The following is a 21,454-nucleotide window of genomic DNA, read 5'->3' as shown; positions in this document are numbered from 1 at the left end:
AACACAAGGAAAAAGGAAGGGGGAGAGAAAGGTGTGGGAACTGAGGAAGAGGCAAATGAGTGATGTGTATGTGTAAACCCCTACCATCTTATACCTTATCAAATGTATAATTACAATGCACCAATACATTTAAGAACAACCAAAATAAAAGAAAAATCAGAATCTATGTGCAATCAGAATCTATTTGTGCTGGAAGATTATAGATATAATTTTATATAAAATCAATGTTATATAATAATTGCACAATTATAACAAATATTATGCAATAATTACATAATTATAATTAATAATTATACAGTACTTATATTATTCATTACAATAATTGGTCATTATAATTATAATAATGCTGATTATAATTAATGACTACATAAAAATTATATATTATATATAATTATATATTATATATAATCTCCCAATGCAAATATATAAATGTAATATATGTATATTATATTACACTTATTTTTATGCATATATATATGCAGTAGGAGATTACACACACACACACACACACACACACACACACACACACACACACTCACTCACATCAGCTAGTCACAGTAACAAACTAATCCAGTACAAAGTAGCTTAAAACAATGGAGGTTCATTTCACCCTCATATTCTATCCCTCCAAGGCAATCTGAGATTCTCCTTCCATGTCAGTGCCTTCACTTCAAGACCTGGGCTATTGGACTGGTCTCCAGACTAGAACACTGCTTATAACACATGGGTGAGAAAGAGACACCACTGGATGGTCTGCAGCTTCATGCAATATACCTGCTCCCACATGATTCATTTCCCACTTTCATTCCCAGATAATCAAACAAAACTAGCTCCTTGCTGTAATCTGTTTTCTGTGCCACCCTCCCCACTCACAGTAGAGAGAAGAGAACATGCTTTAGAATGTAAAGATGTTAAATATATGAACACAGGAACATTTCTCCTCAAAGAAAATAAGAGAGTATTGAGAACCTTTCACTGAGAAAATTACGGGAAATTGTTATCTGTAAATGATACCTCAGTGAGATAATGACAACTGGCTTTAATTATTTTTTTAAAAATAAACAGTTTAAATAATTCTGTGTCAACATATAAAGGTATTTTTACCAGTCTCACTAGCATGTTGAGGGAGGGAAGAAGGGGTGCAAGGTGAGATAGAAAAAGAAATTCAGCAAGTGCTGTGTGTATGTATTTATATTCGCATGACTTTGAACTTTACAATGAAGTATAATTATAATACACTAAAAAACTATAAAAGTGGGCAAAAGACCTAAATAATAAAAAGCATGGTACCCATCAGCAGATACTAGCTAAAAAACTGTGCTTGCTATTCCATAAAATAAAGAAAATATATAGACATAAAAATGAATTTAGATATGTATATTTGTAATGTATTTCTGTGGATACATTGTATGTAAAGACAGAAAATTTGTCATTAGTGGGTAAATATTGCATCCAAGCCTCTTAAAGCTGAGGAGTGTAAAAAATAAAGACCACAGTACACATTTCTCTTGCAAAATCGGAGAGCATGCCTTGGGTCTCTGATAAAATGGGCACTTTGGCTTTGCTCGAAAAAAGATTATTATCTTCAAAACAAGCTTTTAGAAATGTTTTCTACATACTGCTTTTAGGGACACAGCCACGGATCTAGTAGTAGTAAGAAAATGAGGAGGAACACAAAAGATGAAAGAAAAGCTCTTTGATAATGCTGGATTGTGGACCTCGAGGTCTCCACTGCAGGGGTGGAAGGACAGGTAAGAAGGAATATAGCAGAGAGTTTTCTCAAAACTTTGAAGGAAAAGTAGAGAGGAAGTCATGCTATATTATGTTCTTGCAAAGTATTATACCCTTTAGATGAACAAATAAGATGTGCCAAAGTTCTCACCAGGAAAGCAAAATTGAATATAAGTATGTGTGTATCCAGTGGTTCTTATGCACATATCTTCCTTCTTGGTAATTATTAAAAAGTAGCATCGTCAGGAAACTGACAGGCAGATTGCTACTTTATCATACAGCCAGTCTCTCTAAAACATGGAGATATATGTATCACTCCAAAAACCATTTCATTCTAAACTAAATAGATGCATATTTCTAATTTGTCCACAAAGAATATTTTGGTTAAGTAAATTTGAAATTTCTTATTAATGAGTTAAAGCCCATTTTAAAGAATCAGTTTTATTTTTATCTCCATATTGTGGCAATAATTGTAATTGACTTTCTTGATCTGATCTAATTAACTACAAATACATTTTAATGTGCATTGGTGAGTTATATTTCTATCATCTATTTGAAGAAGCACTCCTCTTTAGAATAAACACATGAAATTGTACTGACCATAATGTTATTATAGGCAAATTTCCTAAACATTTTAATTTTATGGGTTTTGCTTATTGGGTTTTGTTACAGGATTCTTTCTTATCCTCAATTTATAAACATAGCACATGTTTCTGTTAATTATTTTCTTAAACTAAATGTTATAACCAAAGCATTAAACATTTATCTGCTAATAAATGGATGGCTATTAGTATTTAGGGTTTGTAAAAATTGTTACAGTGTTTCTAAAATTTATACAAAATAAATATGTGTAAATACTAGGTTTAAACAATTGTTGAGTAAAAAATATGCGAAACTACCTGGATCTAGTAGTAAATCGGGAAACTAGAAATCTGAGAAAGTAAAAATCGAAACTAGAAATTTAAGCTATAGATTTTCAAATATATGACCATTGCTACAAAACAGAAATGACATTGAAAAAATAGTGTAAAGAATATTTACATAACCAGCATGTGCTTCTAAGATTAGGAATCACTATACCCCCCCAAAAATGCACATGTTTCTGTGTATGAAGGTTTGTGTGTGTATGAATAAACTAAAAATGTGTATGCATGTATGTGTGTATATACTTACAAGGATATACATGTCATACTTTTATAATAAAAGATAATGTACTTATTTCATTTTAATAGAATAAAGACACAAGTTATAAAAAGCAAACAGCAATGAAAATAAAAATATTAATTTTTATTGGTGCGGTACTGGGGAGGAACCTAGGGGCATTCTACATTTGAGCTACACCCCCAGCTCTAATTTTTTTGGCAGTACTGGGGTTGGAACCCAGGGGCATGCTACCTCCAAGATATGCCCCAGTCCTATTTTTTATTCTTTATTTTGAAACAGGGTCTCACTGAGTTGCAAAGGGCCTCACTAAGTAGCTGAGGTTGTTTGCGAACCCAGATCCTCCTGTCTCAACCTCCCAAGTACTGGTATTACAAGCGTGCACCACCACAACTGACCTATTTTTTTATTATTTAGTTTTAAACAGAGTTACACTGAGTTGCAAAGGGGCTAACTAAGTAGCTGAGGCTGGCCATGAACCATAATCCTTCTCTCTTAGCCTCTCAAATGCTGGGATTACAAGTTTGTGCCACCATGCCCAGCTTGATAAACTTTAATAAAATAAATGCTTTATAATTTTTCTATTACCAATTAAAACCCTGCAATTTTAAAATATAATGAAGAGAACAAACGTTTATATGCAAGCATACATCTTACAAGTAGTATTCATGATCTATAATCACTTTATTATTTTTATTGTATTTTGGGGGGTATTGGGGATGTAATCAAGGGGTATTCTACTTTTGAGCTACACCCCAACCCTACTTTTTTTTATTTTGAGCTACACCCCAACCCTTTTTAATTTTTTTTTCATTTTGAAACAGGGTCTCATTGAGTTTCAAAGGGGCTTACTAAGTAGCTGAGGATATCCATGAACCACGGTCCTCCTGTCTTAACCTCTCAAATGCTGGGAATTCAAGTGTGTGCCACCATGCATGGCTTTAAGTATATATGCTATATATTTAAGTGTGTGTGTGTGTGTGTGTGTGTGTGTGTGTGTGTGTGTGTGTTATATGTAACATAGTAAAGAAAAAGAAAAATGAGATAGTTAAGTCTAAATTAACCTAAGCAATACAGTAAGAGTGAAAAAGTTATTTAATGTCACATGTAATGAAGCTCAAGAAAATTATAGAACAAACATGTTATTTCTCAAACTTTTAGGATTCATTTAAATACTTTAAACTTTTAATTTATTTATTTTTTAAATATAAAGACTAAAATTTTTCCTACTCGCCATCTTCATCTTTTTAACCCACTTTAAAGTTTACCATCACATTGTCTAGTACAACAGAATACGCATCCTTTTGACCAACTATTTCACTTATAAAGACAAAGAACTCTTGCTGTTTTATAGACCTCTGTTAATAGAATGAATAGAACCAGATACATATTAGAATATAATTATATAAAAATTATGCAATGGGCACTAGGCAAAAATAAAGAAGAAATGAAGAAAACAAGAATAAATAAGTAAATCATAGCAGCATTATCATGGTGGATAATTGTCAAAAGTATGTCCTATATACTTATATGCATATTTTTCTTTTCAGTATGCATATGAATCATCTGCATATTTTGTTAGATTTTTTGATGTGACAAAAATAATCATTTGACAATAGACTAGCATGTATGTGAGGTAGCCGATTGATGTCTTTTGGTCTCTAAGTCTGTTCAGGCTTATTAATTGCCATGTTAATTCCATGATTATTTGTTCCTGAGTTTTATTAATCATAAAGAACTGAGAAAAACCCACATGGGGGAGATCCAAATTTCAGAAGATGTTCCATTCATAACAAAACTCATGATAATTGAGGTGAGAGCCCTTGGGATACCTCTTTGTTCAGGATAATGTACCTATCCTGTGCTATTACTTAGGAGGCAAAGCAATATATAGCTAAATTATTTTCTCTTTGAATGAACACATTTGGCATACATTGATGAAAAATATTTTGCTCATTTTCATCTATTTTTATATTGCTGCATAATAATGTATATAAAACCTAGTATTTCATATACATTTGTACTTATAACTAAAATATACCCTAAAAATAAATGTAACCTACTACTCTATATTCTGTGTGAATTTAAGGCTTTAGCCAGTTCTGGAAAATCAAAATATTAATTTGTAAAATTTATGGTACTCAATTACTATATGTCTAAGATTTCTTTTCTATCTTTTCCAAGAATCTGCATTACATGGGTATGGTGATATATGCTGATTACCATTAAGTTCTTTTTATAATTTCACATTTTTAAAGTTAAAGCTACCAACTCATGTGTTCTAAATAACTGGCTTATATGTGTTAAATTTGTGACAGGATAGAATTAATATAAAACTATGATTGATTCACTTCAGTAGATCACAGACTCAATATATAGTATGTAAAGAGTATGTAGAAAAAGTGATGAGAAATTCCCTAGTCATGTTAACTTTGGGTGAATTTCTCAACTTCCCTGCCTACTCATTATTGTAGGATAAAAATATTTTAACATGCCAGTTAATATATGTTAATTTTTTTCACTTATTAAGACATTAAATACTATTTAAAATTATAATCACCAGAATTATTGTCTTAGATATTTTAAGACACTTTGGCTTCTATTAATAAACAACTAATGGTCATACCCATATAATTAAGCATAATTGCATTTTGTATTTATACTAGCATCAGTGCACTATTTATGTTTTCCTTCATAATACATTAGCGCTCAACATTGCATTCATTATCTCATAGTTGCTGTGAGTCAGAGGTCCTGGCAGTTTTACTTGGATTCTCTGCAGCAGGATTATTAAAGATGAGATTGGGATATTGGCCAGGGTTGGGATCTCCCCTGAGGCTTGACTAGGAACAAAGCTATGTCAAAAATCACATTTTTTTAAGTATAATTCAGTTTCTTTGGCCTGTGGTCTAAATCTATTTGAGCTACTATTTCAAAATGCCACAAGAATGGTAGCTTATTGTTTCAGTCAACATTCTGACTGCTATACTACAAAATGACTAACAACCCAACTTAGAAAAAAATTTTTGCTTACAGTTTCTGGAGATTCTGGGGTTCAGTCCATGTGACACCATGATCTGTGAAGCTCAAGGCATGACAGCAGAAAGCAGAGAGAGGAAGAGAACACAGCCCTACTCTGATGGCATGGAGGCCAGAAACAAAAGAGCAAGCAGGGTAGGTGACCCAAAGACAAAAGCACAGTCGCTAAGGCCACATCCCCTGGAGCCCATCTTCTCTAGCCACATCAATCTGCCTAGGTTACCACCTAGTGAATCTATTACAATGTAGTTATACACTAATGAGATAACAACTCTCAGAACTTAATTATATCAACTCTGAACATTAATACACGAGCTCTTCAGGAGACATTATATATCTAATATCACAACTATAAACAACAGAAGAGCCAGGCATGGTGGTGCACATTTGTAATCCCAGCTTTCAGGAGGCTGAGACCTGATGATCATGGTTTTCAGACACCCTCAGCTACTTGGCAAGGCCTTTCGCAACTCAGTGAGACCCTGTTTCAAAATAAAGAATAAAAAAAAAAAATAAGGCTGGCAGATATAGCTCATAGGTACAATTCCCCTGGATTCCATCCCCAGTACCTCAGGGGAAAAAAAAAGGAAAAGAAAAAAAAACAACAACATAAGTTTATTTCTTATAGTTTTTGAAACTTGGGTATCCAATATACAGCTGCTTGTAGATTTGGTGTCTGGTATGGACCAATTTTCTGGCTCATAGGTGGCACCACCTCTCTATATCCTCAAATGGAGGAAGTATCTCCAGGAGGCTCCCTGAGGCCTGCCTCCTATGTGTACTAATCCCACTTATGATGGCTGTGTTTTCATGATTTAAGCACCTCTCAGAGTCGCCACTTCCTAATACTACCACATTGTATTTCAACATATATGTTTGGAGAGACAGAAACACTCTTCCCTATCAGGTGAACTGATATGTTGAACTGAGGCCTCTTTTGCTGTCAGCCATAAGCTGTCTTAGGACCCTTGCTATATGGCTCTCATCACATGGTAGCTCAGGATATGAAAGGTTGTTCTTAAATTTTCTAAGGATCTAAGAGGGACTCCAGATAATGGAGTAGAAACTTCAGTGCAGCCGGTGAGGATATCTAAAATAGGGAGGAGAAAGACTGAAGTCTTTAATGGAAATACTATCATCAAGTATGTGAATATACCCATGTCAATCTGAGTACTCTTCATTGGGAAGAAGAGAAATGGGGAGGCAGGGAGGACATCAAATGCTGTGTGCATGTAAATTATTGTCAATACAATATACATTATGATGTGAGACCACAATGCACCAGTAAAAGCACAAAAACAAACCTTCCAAGAAGAGACAAAATCTGCTAGCAAGATAGATTATAGTCTTCAACATTGGAGCCAGACTCAGGTAATCACATTATCTCATGTTATTATCTGTTTCTTACAAGCAGGAGCAGGTCTCACTTGCACGTAAGGGGAGGGAATCACAGAAGGGCAGGGCACTGTGATTTGGGAGTCTCAAAGAAAACTTTAAAGTCAGTACATCACAGCTAAAACTCTGAGTCTCAGTGACACACCTTCTTCCTACATAAAAAATACATTCACTACCCCTTAACTGCCTAAGAATATGATCCTACTGCTGCATCTGCTCAAAACCTAAGCAGTCATCAGTTAAGTTGATTCATTTCAGATGATATTGCTTGAATGCAGTTAATCTTGATCTGAACATCTAAAAGTTAAAACAACAAGAAATCTCCCTCCAAACCCCCATAACATGGTGGAACAGATACAGGATAAGAGTTATAGATATGGCCACTTGTAATGGGAAAAAAAGTATAGAAAGAGATCATGAGTTAAACCATTCTAAAGTCCAGATGAATAAATATTGAAAGCGCTATGCAATAAATTGACAAAGAAGTGCATTAAATAAATACCTTAGGAAAAACTTTAAAAGTCTAAGATTAAGGAAAAGTGGTCAAATATGCCCTTCCTTTATATATTTCCAAAGAAATTGAAGATAAATTTCTATAGCAATACTTGAATCTTCATGTTTACAGCAGAATAATTTTATTTTTCTTGACTTTTTGAGGTTGGCCAATCTCACTGATGCAATATTTTCAAGTTTCGTTCATTTTTCTGCAGATGATCTAATACTGTTGTTATGGCTGAGTAAAACTCCATTGTATGTGTATTTCATATTTTCTCTATCCATTCATCTCTTCTGAGAAAGTCTCAGAAAGTCAAGGGTCATATGTTTTCTCTCATGTGTGAAAACTACAGATAAAATAGAAAAGAAAAAGGACTCTAGATAAGAGAGGAGAGAGACGTATACTAGGGAAGGGGAAGGGGGTCATGCAGGGAATGTGGAGAACTAAGACTTGGGGAAGGAAATAGTTCAAATAAAGTTATGTTCATATAAAAAGTATTACTACCAATCTTATGTAAAGGAAGAAGAGGGGGAGAACAGGTTGGGATCCAGAGAGGAACACACTGAGTCATATTTGCATATATAAATATATCCCTTTGAATCTTGCTATGTTGTATAATTATAATGTACCAGTGAAATTATTCAAAAATGTAATTGAGAGAAGAATATAAGTAACAGAAATAATAACCTAATTTTTTTAACAAATAGGATACATAAAAGAGTTAGTCAATGTTCCTGAACTGGGAAATATTTTCTTCTGAATTTGCAGAAAAATATGGCACCAGTTTCAAAGGATACCATTGGCATATGCCCATGATATCAGTAATTGAGAGGTTAAGATTAGTGAATTGTGTGTTTGAAATCAGCTCACAGTAACTTAGTGATGACCCTATTTTGAAATAGACAAGACAATGCAATAAAGCTAGAGTTGTAGCTCAGAGGTACAATATTCCTAAATTCAACTCCAAGAAGAAGAAGAAGAAGAAGAAGAAGAAGAAGAAGAAGAAGAAGGAGAGGAGGAGGAGGAGGAGGAGGAGGAGGAGGAGGAGGAGGAGGAGGAGGAGGAGGAGGATATTATTAGGATAATAACACACAAAGAAAGAATAAGCTAACATAGATGTATGAAGGGGCATCTTAAAAGACTGTGCATCAGATCATAATAATTTGTCAGTTTTCTGGCAAGACAAATGATGAAGCCCACATAAAAAGAAATCAAGTTGGGATCAGACTTCTCTCTGAGGATAATAAAGCAATATTCTCAGGCTTTTGAAAAAAGGCCTGTGACCCAAATATTCTAAAGTCATGTAGGAAAAGGTTCATGTGTGGATCAAATAAAGTAAACTACTCACATGCTAAGATAAATTATTTACTGAAAAACTTTTGCCTTTTAAATAAATTAAATAAGGATATGGCCATATATGAAGATATCATAAGGATCCTCACTAACTTGTATTGGGAGGGAGGAAGGGAGTGTGGGGTAGAATATACAGATGGAAATACATCAAGTGATGTGTGCATGAATGTTTGTAATCACTTCGAATCTCATGAAATTGGGGGATAATAATTAGTGTCCAGTTTTTGTTTTTGTTTTTAGGATTTTATTAGTGCAATAAAATTATATATCATAGTGAGATTCAAAGTGCTATATTTATATATGCACATGGAATTTCATGATGTGCTCCTCACCACCCTCCATACCCCTCCTCTCTTCTTTCTCCCCATATTAGGATGGTTGGTAGAGATACATCATATATGAACATAATGTTATTTGGTCCATTTCCTTCCTCAAGTCTCTTATTATTTTTTACCCTAAAAGACTCTTCTTAAATACTTACCCTGTATTTTCCTAAACGCAAAGGCTGCAAAACATTAATATGAATTTTATTCTCATGAAAATGATTCTATCTGGACGATTTATGGTTTGACCTTGCACATCAGTCCTCCACTGTAGAACCTCCAGAACATTGTTATAAAATAAAAAGAGATAATCATAATATAAAAGTAACTTGAAAACATCCATCTTGTATTTTTTGGCTGATTGGTTAATAAATCTTGCTTCACCATCTATTTAAATATTGAGTGTAATTCCATTCGAAAGCGAATCCTCTAGTTCATTATCATAAAAATAAAATGTTATTTTTTAAAAGTTATCGCTTTCTCACTATTTCTAAAACTAAGTCTAACACTTACATAGTGAAAAGAGGTTAAAAAATGAATAGCAGTACAATGTCAAAATGGCAAAAATTGTTATCAAAAATTTATTTTCATAATAGTGATAATGACAGGTCTGTGCATATTTTAAAGGTCCACATAAAAAGCAATATGATAATCTTGACAGCAGTTTGTTTTTTAAAAAATAACATATTTGAAAAATATGTCTGTATATGAAGGTATTGGTACCAATTTCAATAACATGTACAGGAAGGAAAAAGAGGGAGTGGGGAGAAGGAATATAAAAAGAAATACAAGTACTGTGTTCAAGTATGATTATATCACTTTGAACCTAATTTTGATGTATAATTGCAGTGCACTAATAACAGAATAAACAATAGCTTAGAATGATGGCATAGTTGTTATCTCAGTGCTTGGGAAGCTAAGACCAGATCTCAAGTTTTGGGCCAGTACAACAACTCAGTAAGCATTCATAAATATATCAAAGTTAATCAGTAAGCCAAACATGAAAAGGAGGCAGGGGGAAGGAAATGGGGTGGGAAACGGGAAAGAGGTAAATGAGTGATGTGTGTATGTATGCCTTTACCATCCGGTACCTCATTAAGATGTATGACTACAAAACACTAATAAAAATAAAATTAAAATTAAAGATAGAAAGACTAATGTTTTAGAGGGAGAACATTCCTGGATTTAGATCAGAAATCAGATCTCCAAAAAGAATAAAAGTAAATAAGTGAATAAACATATTTTACTGGATTAGTAGAGATGTCATTCACTAATTCACTCACTCAGACAAACTATGTATTGCATTGTTCTACATCAGCAGTTGAGAACTCAGAAATCAAAGAGGAATTAAATTCTCAATCAAAAAGGTATGTTGGATTAAAAACCATAAATTATTTAATAAACAATATCAAAACAAGGCAAAGAACGGTGATAAAATGATCAGAGGTTAGTTAAACTCCATTGGTGAGATAAGAAAAGAGCTACAATAAAGAGTAGAGATTTAATTTGAATCATTCAGAATGAGTCTGTGAATGAGGCTCTTTTTTATTGCATAATAATTTTTTAAAAATTTTCTTGGTGCATTGTATTCATACATCTTAATGGGTTACAAGATGGTAGAGGCATACATGCTCATATCACTCATTTAGCCCTTCTGCAATTCCAATCCCTTTCCTCCCCCGTCCCTTCTTCTCATGTTTGGCTTGATGGTTGACTTTGATATGTTTGTGAATGTACATCATGTACATGAGGAAATTTCCCTCTTCCCCTCCCATCCCTTTCATTTAGGTCACCTTATTTGCTCATCTGTAGTTTCTCTTTCTTCATTTAGAGTTCCTCCTATGTCCCATTTTCCCCTAGCTTTCACATATTAGGAAGTGGATACAATTTTTTACTTTTGAGATTGACTAATCTCACTTAGCATAATAAACTCCAGTTCCATCCATTTCCCTATAAATTACATAATTTTGTTCTTCTTTATGGCTGAGCAAAATGCCATTGTGTACATATCCAATAGTGCATTAATCCATTCATTTGTTGATGGACATCTTAGTACATTAATCCATTCATTTGTTGATGGACATCTTGGCTGGATGAGGCTCTTTTTTTTTTTTGTGGGTCTGGGGATGGAACTCAGGGGCATTTGACCTCTGAGCTACAACCCCTGCCTTATTTTTTATTCTTCATTTTGAAACCGGGTCTCACTGAGTTGCAGAAGGCCTCACTAAGTAGCTGAGGCTGTCCGCGAACCGCGATCCTCCAGGTCTCAGACTCCTGAATGCTGGGATTACAAGCGTGCGCCATCATGCCTGGCTGGATGAGGCTCTTAAGGATAAGGTAGAGATGGTCTTAGAATGCATTGCAAGAGACAGAAATGCATTATGAAAACATAGAGAAGATTAAAATTAAAGTATTAGAATGCATCAATTCTTTAAGGTTGTTCCAGACAGCCATATCCTTATTGCCCGGCCCTACCAGCTGAGGAAAAGTAGGTTAGTCTGGTTTGTGATTAAGGAAGATGAACCTGGGCATAGGAAAATTAGAAGATTCTAATTTCCTCCTGAGAAAGAGTTACCAGTAGCGGCTGGAATTTTCCCTTTGTGTCTCTCTCTTCTATACAAGGTCTGCGCAGTTCAGGATAAATCTATTCTGAGCTGCCATTAGCAGATCCACTTTCACTGTCAGCTGAGATATACCCTTCACATTTGTGTAAGTGAATTGTTTTCTGTATACATCTGCCACCTTCATATCTTATTTCTTCATTAGTCCAGAAGAACAGTGGGGAAAGCTATTCTCCCATTTACTAGAAAATAAAAGGTAGAATATGCAGAAGAGATGGCCATATAGCAAAACTTTGAGAAGAGCAAGCATGAATATACCTTGGCCTTTCATGTGTAGTCAGGTGTTTAGACTTAGGTGCCTAAAAGAGGATTTCACCAAGTCAGGGAGTAAAGTCATTTTGTCACCACTTATACCTCATTAGAAAAAAAAATAAGTCTCAGTGCAATATTGATCACATTGGCCAGAATTCAGCTGTGGACTGACCACAGCAAAGCTTGCCCTGGAGGCAGTGTTACTGGAACATGTGCTTGAAGTGTATGCATTTACACTGGGTATGGTTCTGTTTGTGAGCCAGTTGCATGTTTCTGTGTCTGAAAATAAGCTTAGTTTGACTCAAATTTTCCTCTGATGTAATTGGGTGGTTACTATGGCAACCTAACAGCAAGGACACTAGCTAATATGCATAAGGTGTTCAGATGTAGGTATTTCATTCTTAATCCCTCTTGTCATCTTATTCATAGTTGCTCTAGCAAAATATAATAAATTGTATCTGTTTTAAACATCATAAGTATGTTTTTCACAATTCAAGAGGCTGGGAATTTTAAGATCAAGTTCTTCCTGTATGTTCACTGGATGGAAGAAATGTAGAATCTTTCTGAGCCCTCTCTCTTTTTTTTTATAGCACTAATCACATTCATGAGGGCTCCACATGAGACTCCATTAACTTCTAAAGGATGCTCCTCCGAATATCATCACATTTCTGAGAAAGGCTTCAACTTATGAATACTGAGAATCACAAGTATTCAAACCACACGACTTCTTTATGCTTTTCTTGCTCTGTTTTCCCTCCTTCTCTTCTTCTTGACTCCTGGCCTCATACTGTAGTTGCTGTGGTACCTTGCCTTCCCTCACACCAGACCCTCACTTCCCCCATCACCTTTCCTGCTCTCTCCAATCAATTCATTTTCAGTTGATTTTTGAAACTAGTGGAAGTTGTTCTGGTTTTTATGCATATGAACATTCAATTTTCTTAGCATCACTCATTATTGAAGAGTAAAAACATAATACTAGACTCCTATCTTTCACTAGTTTCTAAAACAAACTCCACATAGATAAAAGACTTAAATATAAGAACTAAAACTTAAGACTATAATAAGAAAACAGAAGAGAAATGCTTCAGGACACTGTATGGTGGAAGATTTTTTTTAATTTAAAATATATCAAAAACACAGGAGAAAATAAAGCAAAAATAGATAAAATTATATCAAACTAAAATCCTTCACAGAAAAGTAAGCAGTCAGCAGAGTGCATAGTCAAGCTACACATAGGAGATGTTTGTCAATAATGTTTCTAACAGTGTGTTAATACTCAGAATATATAAAGAACTCCCAAAATTTGAATAGGAAAATATTTACAAGTGACTTGGTTTAAAATTGAGCCTTAAGCCTACATAGACATTTCTCTAAGAAGACATACAAGTGGCCAACATGTATACGGAAAAAAAAAATACTCAACTTTGGGAATTATCAGAGAATTGCAAATCAAAACCACAGTGAGATATAGCCTCATCCCAATAACAATGCCTATTATCAGAAAAGATGTTTGCCAAAATGTGGAGAAAAGATAACCCTTGTGTTCTGTTGGCTTAGTACTGATAACATGAAAAAAATAATAGGAAGATTTCTCAAATATTAAATGTAGTTTTAAATAATCCAATGATTCTGCTACTATATATCAATGAAATGAAATCAGTATATTGAAGACACTTCCACACCTCCAATTTATTGCAGTACTATTCACAAGAGCTTAACTGACCAGTAATTGGTGAATCAAACAGTAAAAATGTGATACATATAAATTATTGAACACTGTTCAGCCATAACAAAAATCATATCATTTGAAATAGTATTCCATCACTATTTATGATAAAATAAGGTAAGACTGGTCTTATTACCACTGATCACTAAAATGTGTTCTGAATTTTCTGTCCTTTTGAAAATATTTTTGCATCCTAATTTTTTCAAAACCTCACACCTAATTTTCTAAGATGCATGCTGTCAATAGTAGTGGTAGGAGACTTTTTTAGACTTGAATCTTTCTTGTAGCTTACTATCATGTTTTTAAATACTTTTATTGGTGTATTATAATCTTACATCATAATGCAGTTCCTAGTGATATTGACATGGGCTTTCCCCTAGCTCCCTGCCATTCCCACTCCCCTTGCCCACACAGGGTATTAAGATTGACATTGGTATTCTCACTTAAGCACATAATGTCCATGGAAGTCATTCTTTCATTGATCCTCCCCACCCTTCTTCCTCAAAACCACCTCCCTTATTACACTGAGATTTCTTCTCCATTATCTGAAGCTCCTTTGGTATCTTGATTACTCCCTAGCTTCCACATGAGCTAATAATAATAATAATAATAATAATAATAATAATAATTAATAATTAATAATAATAATGATATAATTAATAAGCCTTCACTTTCTGTGACTAGCCAATCTCTCTTAACATAATTGTCTCTAGGTCTATACAATTTTCTGCGAATGACATAATTTTGTTCTTCTTTATTGCTTAGAATTTCATTGTGTGTATATCCCCAAATTATGTAATCCATTCACCTGTTGATGAATACATAGGATGATTCCATACTTTGCCTACTGTGAATTGTGCTGCTATGAACATGGTTATGCATCTATTACTATAATATTATGATTTCAGTCCCTTTGCAAACATACTGAGAAGTGATATAGTTAGATAATATGGTGGATCCATTTTCGATTTTCTGAGGAATCTCAACATTGCCTTTCATAGTAGCTGCACTAATTTGTAATCTCACCAACAGTGTATGAGAGTTCCTGCTTCTCCACAGCCTCACCAGTATTTTTGTTCTTTGACTTCTTGATGATTGTCATTCTAATAGCAATTAAATGGAATCTCAGTGTAGCTAGTGTAGTTTTGATTTGCATTTCCCTGATTGCTAGTGATGTTAAACCTTTTTATGTATTTATTAGTCATTTTTATCTCTTGTGATGCATCTAATTTAACTGTCTATTCCTTTATTGCACTAATTTTAGTAAGTCTTTTAAGTACTTTGTATATTCTAGATATGAGTCCTCTATCACAGGTAGCTGGCAAAAATATTATCCCATTCTGTAGACTTTCTCTCTTGACTCAGAATTTTCTTAAATGAGAAAAACCATTTTTAGTTTATTTTCCATACTTTTAAAAATATTGCTTTTCAAATCTGATTGTGTCTCTGTAAGTAAAAAAGTATTGCTCTATCATCATCTTCTTTTGTACTCAAATTTTATATAAGCTGAATATCCTGAGGCACTCATCTTTCAGTGATACCATTTTTCCTGTAACTATGTTTCTCCCTGCTTTTTACAGAAAAAAAAAATCCCTTGCAAGCTAGACATTGTGCAGAAAAAATTACACAAGAATTCACAAGGCTGGTCTATTTTAGTTGTGATTTTACTCCAAGGGTTTGTACATTCTCTATTTGCAACAGAAACCCTGGAGTGTTTAATGAGGCCTCACACCATTTGTGTTTACTATGAATTCAGATCTGTATCTCCAGCACTGTGTAACTGGTGACATTTCTACTCAGCTTCTGGAACCTTCCTGTTGTGGTTTCTATGGTTTCCCAGAGCTTTACATTTTTTCCTCCACAGAGTGAACACAAGAGTAAATTGTACTTGGATTTGAGGCTTGTTGTGTTGTTGTGATTTTCTTTCTCCAAATATCTCAGTCTTCCCAGCCCAGCTAATAGGCAGGCTCAAACTCCAGATTCTGTCTTAGTACTGCGCTCCACAGTTCCCAGTAATACCCATTCTCATTCCTTGCTCGTTCTAATGTCCTGTCTGTAAACTGACAAATGCCTCAATGAAAAAGCAAAGGATTACATAAACATGATTGCTTCTCTTGGAATTCTGAAATTTCATTGGTCTTAGCTTTCTAATGCCTTCAAAGAGATATTTATTATTTTATCAATCCTTTAGTATTGTATTGGGGAGAAATGTAAAGTCTGAAGCTCTCTTTTTTAAACTTCTGCAATACCAATGCCATTCACATAGGTTCAATGATCCTTCAATTAAAACATTCAAATAATTTACTTAGTTTTAAAATAATATGACATTAGTGAACATATATATCCAGTTAAGTCTTGTAAAAATATTTCAAAATATATGTGCCCATACATCCATTTTGCTTTGTAAAATTATATCCGTTTAGAATGGATGCTCCCATAAATTATAAATTTAGTTTTTCTTAATTTTATAACATATAAATATATAGAAAAAATTATAAATTATGAAAATTATAAATATGATTAAATCTTCTTTTGTTCATAAAATTACCTTGTGTGGCAAACATCTTTTAATGAAACCTTAATATCTGACTTCATACTTGAATTTTCATAACAATATTTGTATTTATTTGACTTTTGCTTAGCTTATTATCTTTCATATCTTATAAATAAAATCTCTTAGAAGTACTGCTCTTTTTTTGCTGCTCCTCTGCCTTATCAAATATATTCTGACTTCATCATGTTTCAAATAGATGCTGTGTTTCCAAGATTCTAGCAATCATGGTTGATTTCTCTTTGCTATCAAGACATTGTATAAAACTGACTGGGACAAATCAGAGGTGATATCTTTACCCAATTTATGACCAAATTTTCTGTGACAAATGTAACTTCATAAGGTGGTTAGACCAAATTCAATAGCTATCTGTATGTCCCTATATTATCCAGAACTACTTTACCAGGATTTGGCCTTATTTCTAGGCTATTTTAACTGAGAATGAATACAAAAATTATTTTCTGAAGTTTTTAGAGAAAAAAAATCTAAAAATTCAACAAAGCAGTAACTACAAATTCATAATACTGTTAATACCCACTTACTATACACTACATAAATCAATTAAAATGTATAAAATAACACTAAAATTATATATGAATTATATTTCTATATTGTTATTATAATATTTATTTTTGAAACTTATTTTAGGATAAATAAATAATAAAATTTTTCTTTATAAAATAGCACCCTTTTAGAGATGTTGTGAAAGGCTATTGTTGCATATATTTTAAGAAGAAATTAATATGCTACATATATTAATTTAAGAGGTATAAATCATGATTTATCTCATGTAAATACATTGAGATAGGTGGTGGCAGCTTTTGGTTTACTGGTTTATTTATTTTATTTTATTTTTATTGGTGTATTGTATTCATGTATACTAATGGAGTGCAAGATGGTGGAGGCATACATGCACACATCACCCAATTAGCTCTTACACAGTTCTCAAGCATTCCCTCCCCCTCCCTCCTTCTCATGATTGGCTTGGTGATTGATATTGATAAGTTTGTTAAAGTACATTTTGTGTATTAGAGAATATGCCTCCTTCTTCCTCTCAAACACTCAGTTAGGTCGCCTTATTTATTCATCTGTAGAATCTCTTAGTCTACAGTTTCTCCTATGACACATTTTCTCCCTAGCTTTCACATATTAAGGAAAGCATCATATATTTTACTTTTTTGTGACTGACTAATCTTACTTAGCATAATGCCCTACAATTCCATTCATTTCCCTGCAAATTATGTGTGTTTTTCATTATAACTGAGTAAAATTCCATTGTGTACATATTCCATAGTTTTGTAATCCATTCATCTGTTGATGGACTTCTTGGCTAGTCCCATCATTTGCCTATGGTGAATCATGTAGCTATGAACATAGATATGTATGCATTAGTTTGGTAGTTTGGTTACCATTCTTTTGAGTAGATACCCAAGAGTGATATTGCTGGATCATATAGTAAGTTTATTCTTATTCTTATTAGGATCCTTTATACTGTTTTCCAAAGTGGTCACACTAATTTGCAACCCCACCAATAATTTATTAAAGTTCACACTTCACATCCTTACCAGCATTTTTTGTTGTGTGTGTTTTAAATGATTGTAATTTTAGTTGAAGTTAGGTGGAATCTCAGGGTAATTTTGACTTGCATCTCTCTGATTGCCAATGATGTTGAGCATTTTTTTCATGCATTTATTGGCCAGTTGAATTTCTTTTTCCACAAAGTTTCTATTTAGTTCACATGCGCATTTTTTATTAGGTTATTTGTTTTCTTAGTGCTAACTTTCTTGAATTCTCTGTATATTCTAGATATTACTGCTCTATAAGAGGCGTGGTTGGCCAAAATATTTTCCCATACTGTTGCCTCATGTTTGAGGTTCTTGATTGTTTCCTCTCCTCTACAGAAACTCCTCAGTTTGATACAATAACATATATTGATTCACCTTTATGTTTCTTGTGCCTTTGAGGTCTTGTTGAGAAAGATACTTGTGCTATGTGTTGCAGTGTTGGACCTTTGCCCTCTTCAAGGAGTCTCAAGGTCTCTGGTCTAATTTCTATGTCTTTGATCCATCTTGAATTGACTCTTGTGTAGGGTGCAAAACTGGGATTTATTTTCATTTTTCTGTGTATGCTTAACCAGTTTTGCCAAAACCATTTGTTAAACAGGTTATTTTTTCGCTGTTTATGTTTTTGGCCCCTTTGTCAAAGATTGATTGGCTGTAAGTGTGTGGATTTGTTTCTGAGTCTTCTATTCTGCTCCATTGGTCTATATATCTGTTTTTGTGCCAGTACCATGTTTATTACAATGGCTTTATAGTATACTTTAAAGTCAGGTATTGTAATTACTCCTGCATGGTTTTCATTGCTAGGAACTACTTTGGCTATTCTGTTTTTTTTTTTTTCCCTAACAAATTTAAGGAGTAATTTTTCTATTTCTGTAAGAAATTATCTTGGTAATTTAATGGGTATTGCATTGAATCTATAGATCACTTTTGGAAGTATGGCATTTGATTATACTCATTTGGCCTATTCATGAAAATGGAAGATCTTTCCATTTTTAGGAGCTTCTTTGATTAATTTTCAATGTTTTATAATTTTTTTGTAGATGTCTTTTACCTCCTTGCTTACATTTATTTCTAAATATTTTATTTTTTGTGGGAAATTGTGAGTAAAAGTTTTTTCTGTATTTCTTTTTCAGTGCATTTATGGTTGGTATACAAAAAAGCTTATTAGAAGAAACAAAACAGGTCAGATTTTACTGATAAGAGCAACAATAGAGCAAGAGGAAATAACAATAGTCAACATTGATGTGCCAAACAGTTACATCTATGTTGACTATTTTTATTTCTCTTGCTGTATTGTTCCTTTTATGAGTAAAAAATGACCTGTTTTATCTCTTCTAATAAGCTTGGGCTTGAAGTCTAACTTGGCTGGTATCATAGTTACTATTTCTCTTGTCTTTGAGATCTTTTGGCATAGATTACCTTGATCCAACCCTTTACCTTAAGTTTGTTACTATCTTGTAATGTATGTTTCTTGCAGGTAGCAGATAGATTAAATTGTGGGTTTTAATTCATTTTCCCAATTTATGTCATTTTATTGGGGATTTGAGGCCATTTACATTCAGTGTGATTATTGATAGATGACTTTTAACTACTAACAAATTGAGATTTAACTTCTATTTGAGGCAGTGTTTGTTGTTCTTTGCTTAGTTGTTTGCTGGATGAAAATTCTTGTTTATCTGGTTCTGGTTTATTATTTCTTCTTTTTATTTTTATATTTATTTATTTATTTATTTATTTGTTTGTTTATTTATTTTATGGTACTGGGGATGGAACCCAGAGGCCTTCTACCTCCTGGCTACACTCCCAGACCTATTTTATATTTTATTTGGAAACAGGATCTCACTAAGTTGCTGAGAGTGTCACTAAGTTGCTGAGGCTGGCTTTGAACTTCTGTGATCCTCCTGTCTCAGCCTCCCAAGTGCAGGGATTACAAGCATGTGCCACCATGCCAAGCTTACTTATTTCTTCTTTGAAGTTAATCTCTGAGTATTTTCTCTAGTGCTGGTTTGGAAGACAGAAATTCCTTCAGCTTCTGTTTTTCATAGAAGATTTTTATTTCTCTATCTAATCTGAGATATAGTTTTGTTGCATATGAAATTTTTGGCTGTAAGTTGTTTTCTTTCAGTTTGTAGTATGCTACTCCAGACCCTTCTGGCTTTTATGACTTGGTTTGGGAAGTCTGGAGTTATTGTAATTGGTTTGCCTCTGAATGTTACTTGTTCTTTTTTATTGTTGCCTTTAAGATTTTTACATTGATCAGTCTTACTGTTATGTGGTGTGGGAATATTTTTTCTCTGATCTTGTATAAAGGAGTTTCTATAAGTTTCCTGTACCTGTGTATTGACCTCTTGCCCTATGTTTGGAAAATTTTCTGATAATATTTCTTTGAAAGATTGTTGATCCCTTTGGTTTAACCTCTTTTCTCTCTTCTATGCCAATTATTCATAGATAATAGTTTAAGATGTGCCCATGTTTCTTCTGTGTCCAGTTCATTATGCCAAATTGTTTTTTCTAAGTTGTATAGTATACGGCTGTTTTTGGAGTGATTTTCTTCTAGGAGAGAGATTCTATTCTCCATATGGTCTGATTGTTTATTGTTTGAAGTGATGCCTTCTCTTTAATTAATGCAAATTCTTTCTAAATTCTTTTTGGAAGTCCTGTATTATCTCTATAGTTACATTCCTGATTTGGCCTTCTGGAGATCCCTGCAATTCTATGCTGTCAGGGTATGTTATTGTGGTGTAGTGAGAGTTTATTGCTTTCTTGTTATTTCTCTTTCTTGTGATTTCAGAAGTTTGTATCTGTTGCTTTTGTTAGATTTATCTCAGTCTCTAGGTGTCAGCTGGTATATCCAAGGACAAGTTGTGTTGTATTCAATAGTGAAGGTTGAATGAGGAGAGAAATGAAGTTTTAAATACAAGAATAGGGTAAAGCCACAGATATAATCAAATAGAATGAGAGTATGGGTTTGGTAAGTTGGTATAGAGTAGAAATTAGAGATAGTAAATATGTGTGGTATTTTAGTTACAGATTTTTAACTTTTAGTATAATGATACAAAATGGATTAAACACAAGACATAAGAGAAGAGAGAAAAACAGAAAAAAAAAGAAAAGTGATGGAGAGAAGAAAGTAGGTATGTACAAGTTAAAAACCTTGGGAGAGAGTGTGGGGACATCGATGTGGTGCTCCCAGCTACAAGGTGGCTGGGTTTCTCCTCTGGTGATCTGGTTCCCCGGATGGCAG

This window comes from Muscardinus avellanarius, assembly GCF_963383645.1.
Source record: "Muscardinus avellanarius genome assembly, chromosome: 1".
Classification (NCBI taxonomy): domain Eukaryota; kingdom Metazoa; phylum Chordata; class Mammalia; order Rodentia; family Gliridae; genus Muscardinus; species Muscardinus avellanarius.
Note: the sequence above shows the minus strand (reverse complement) of the source record.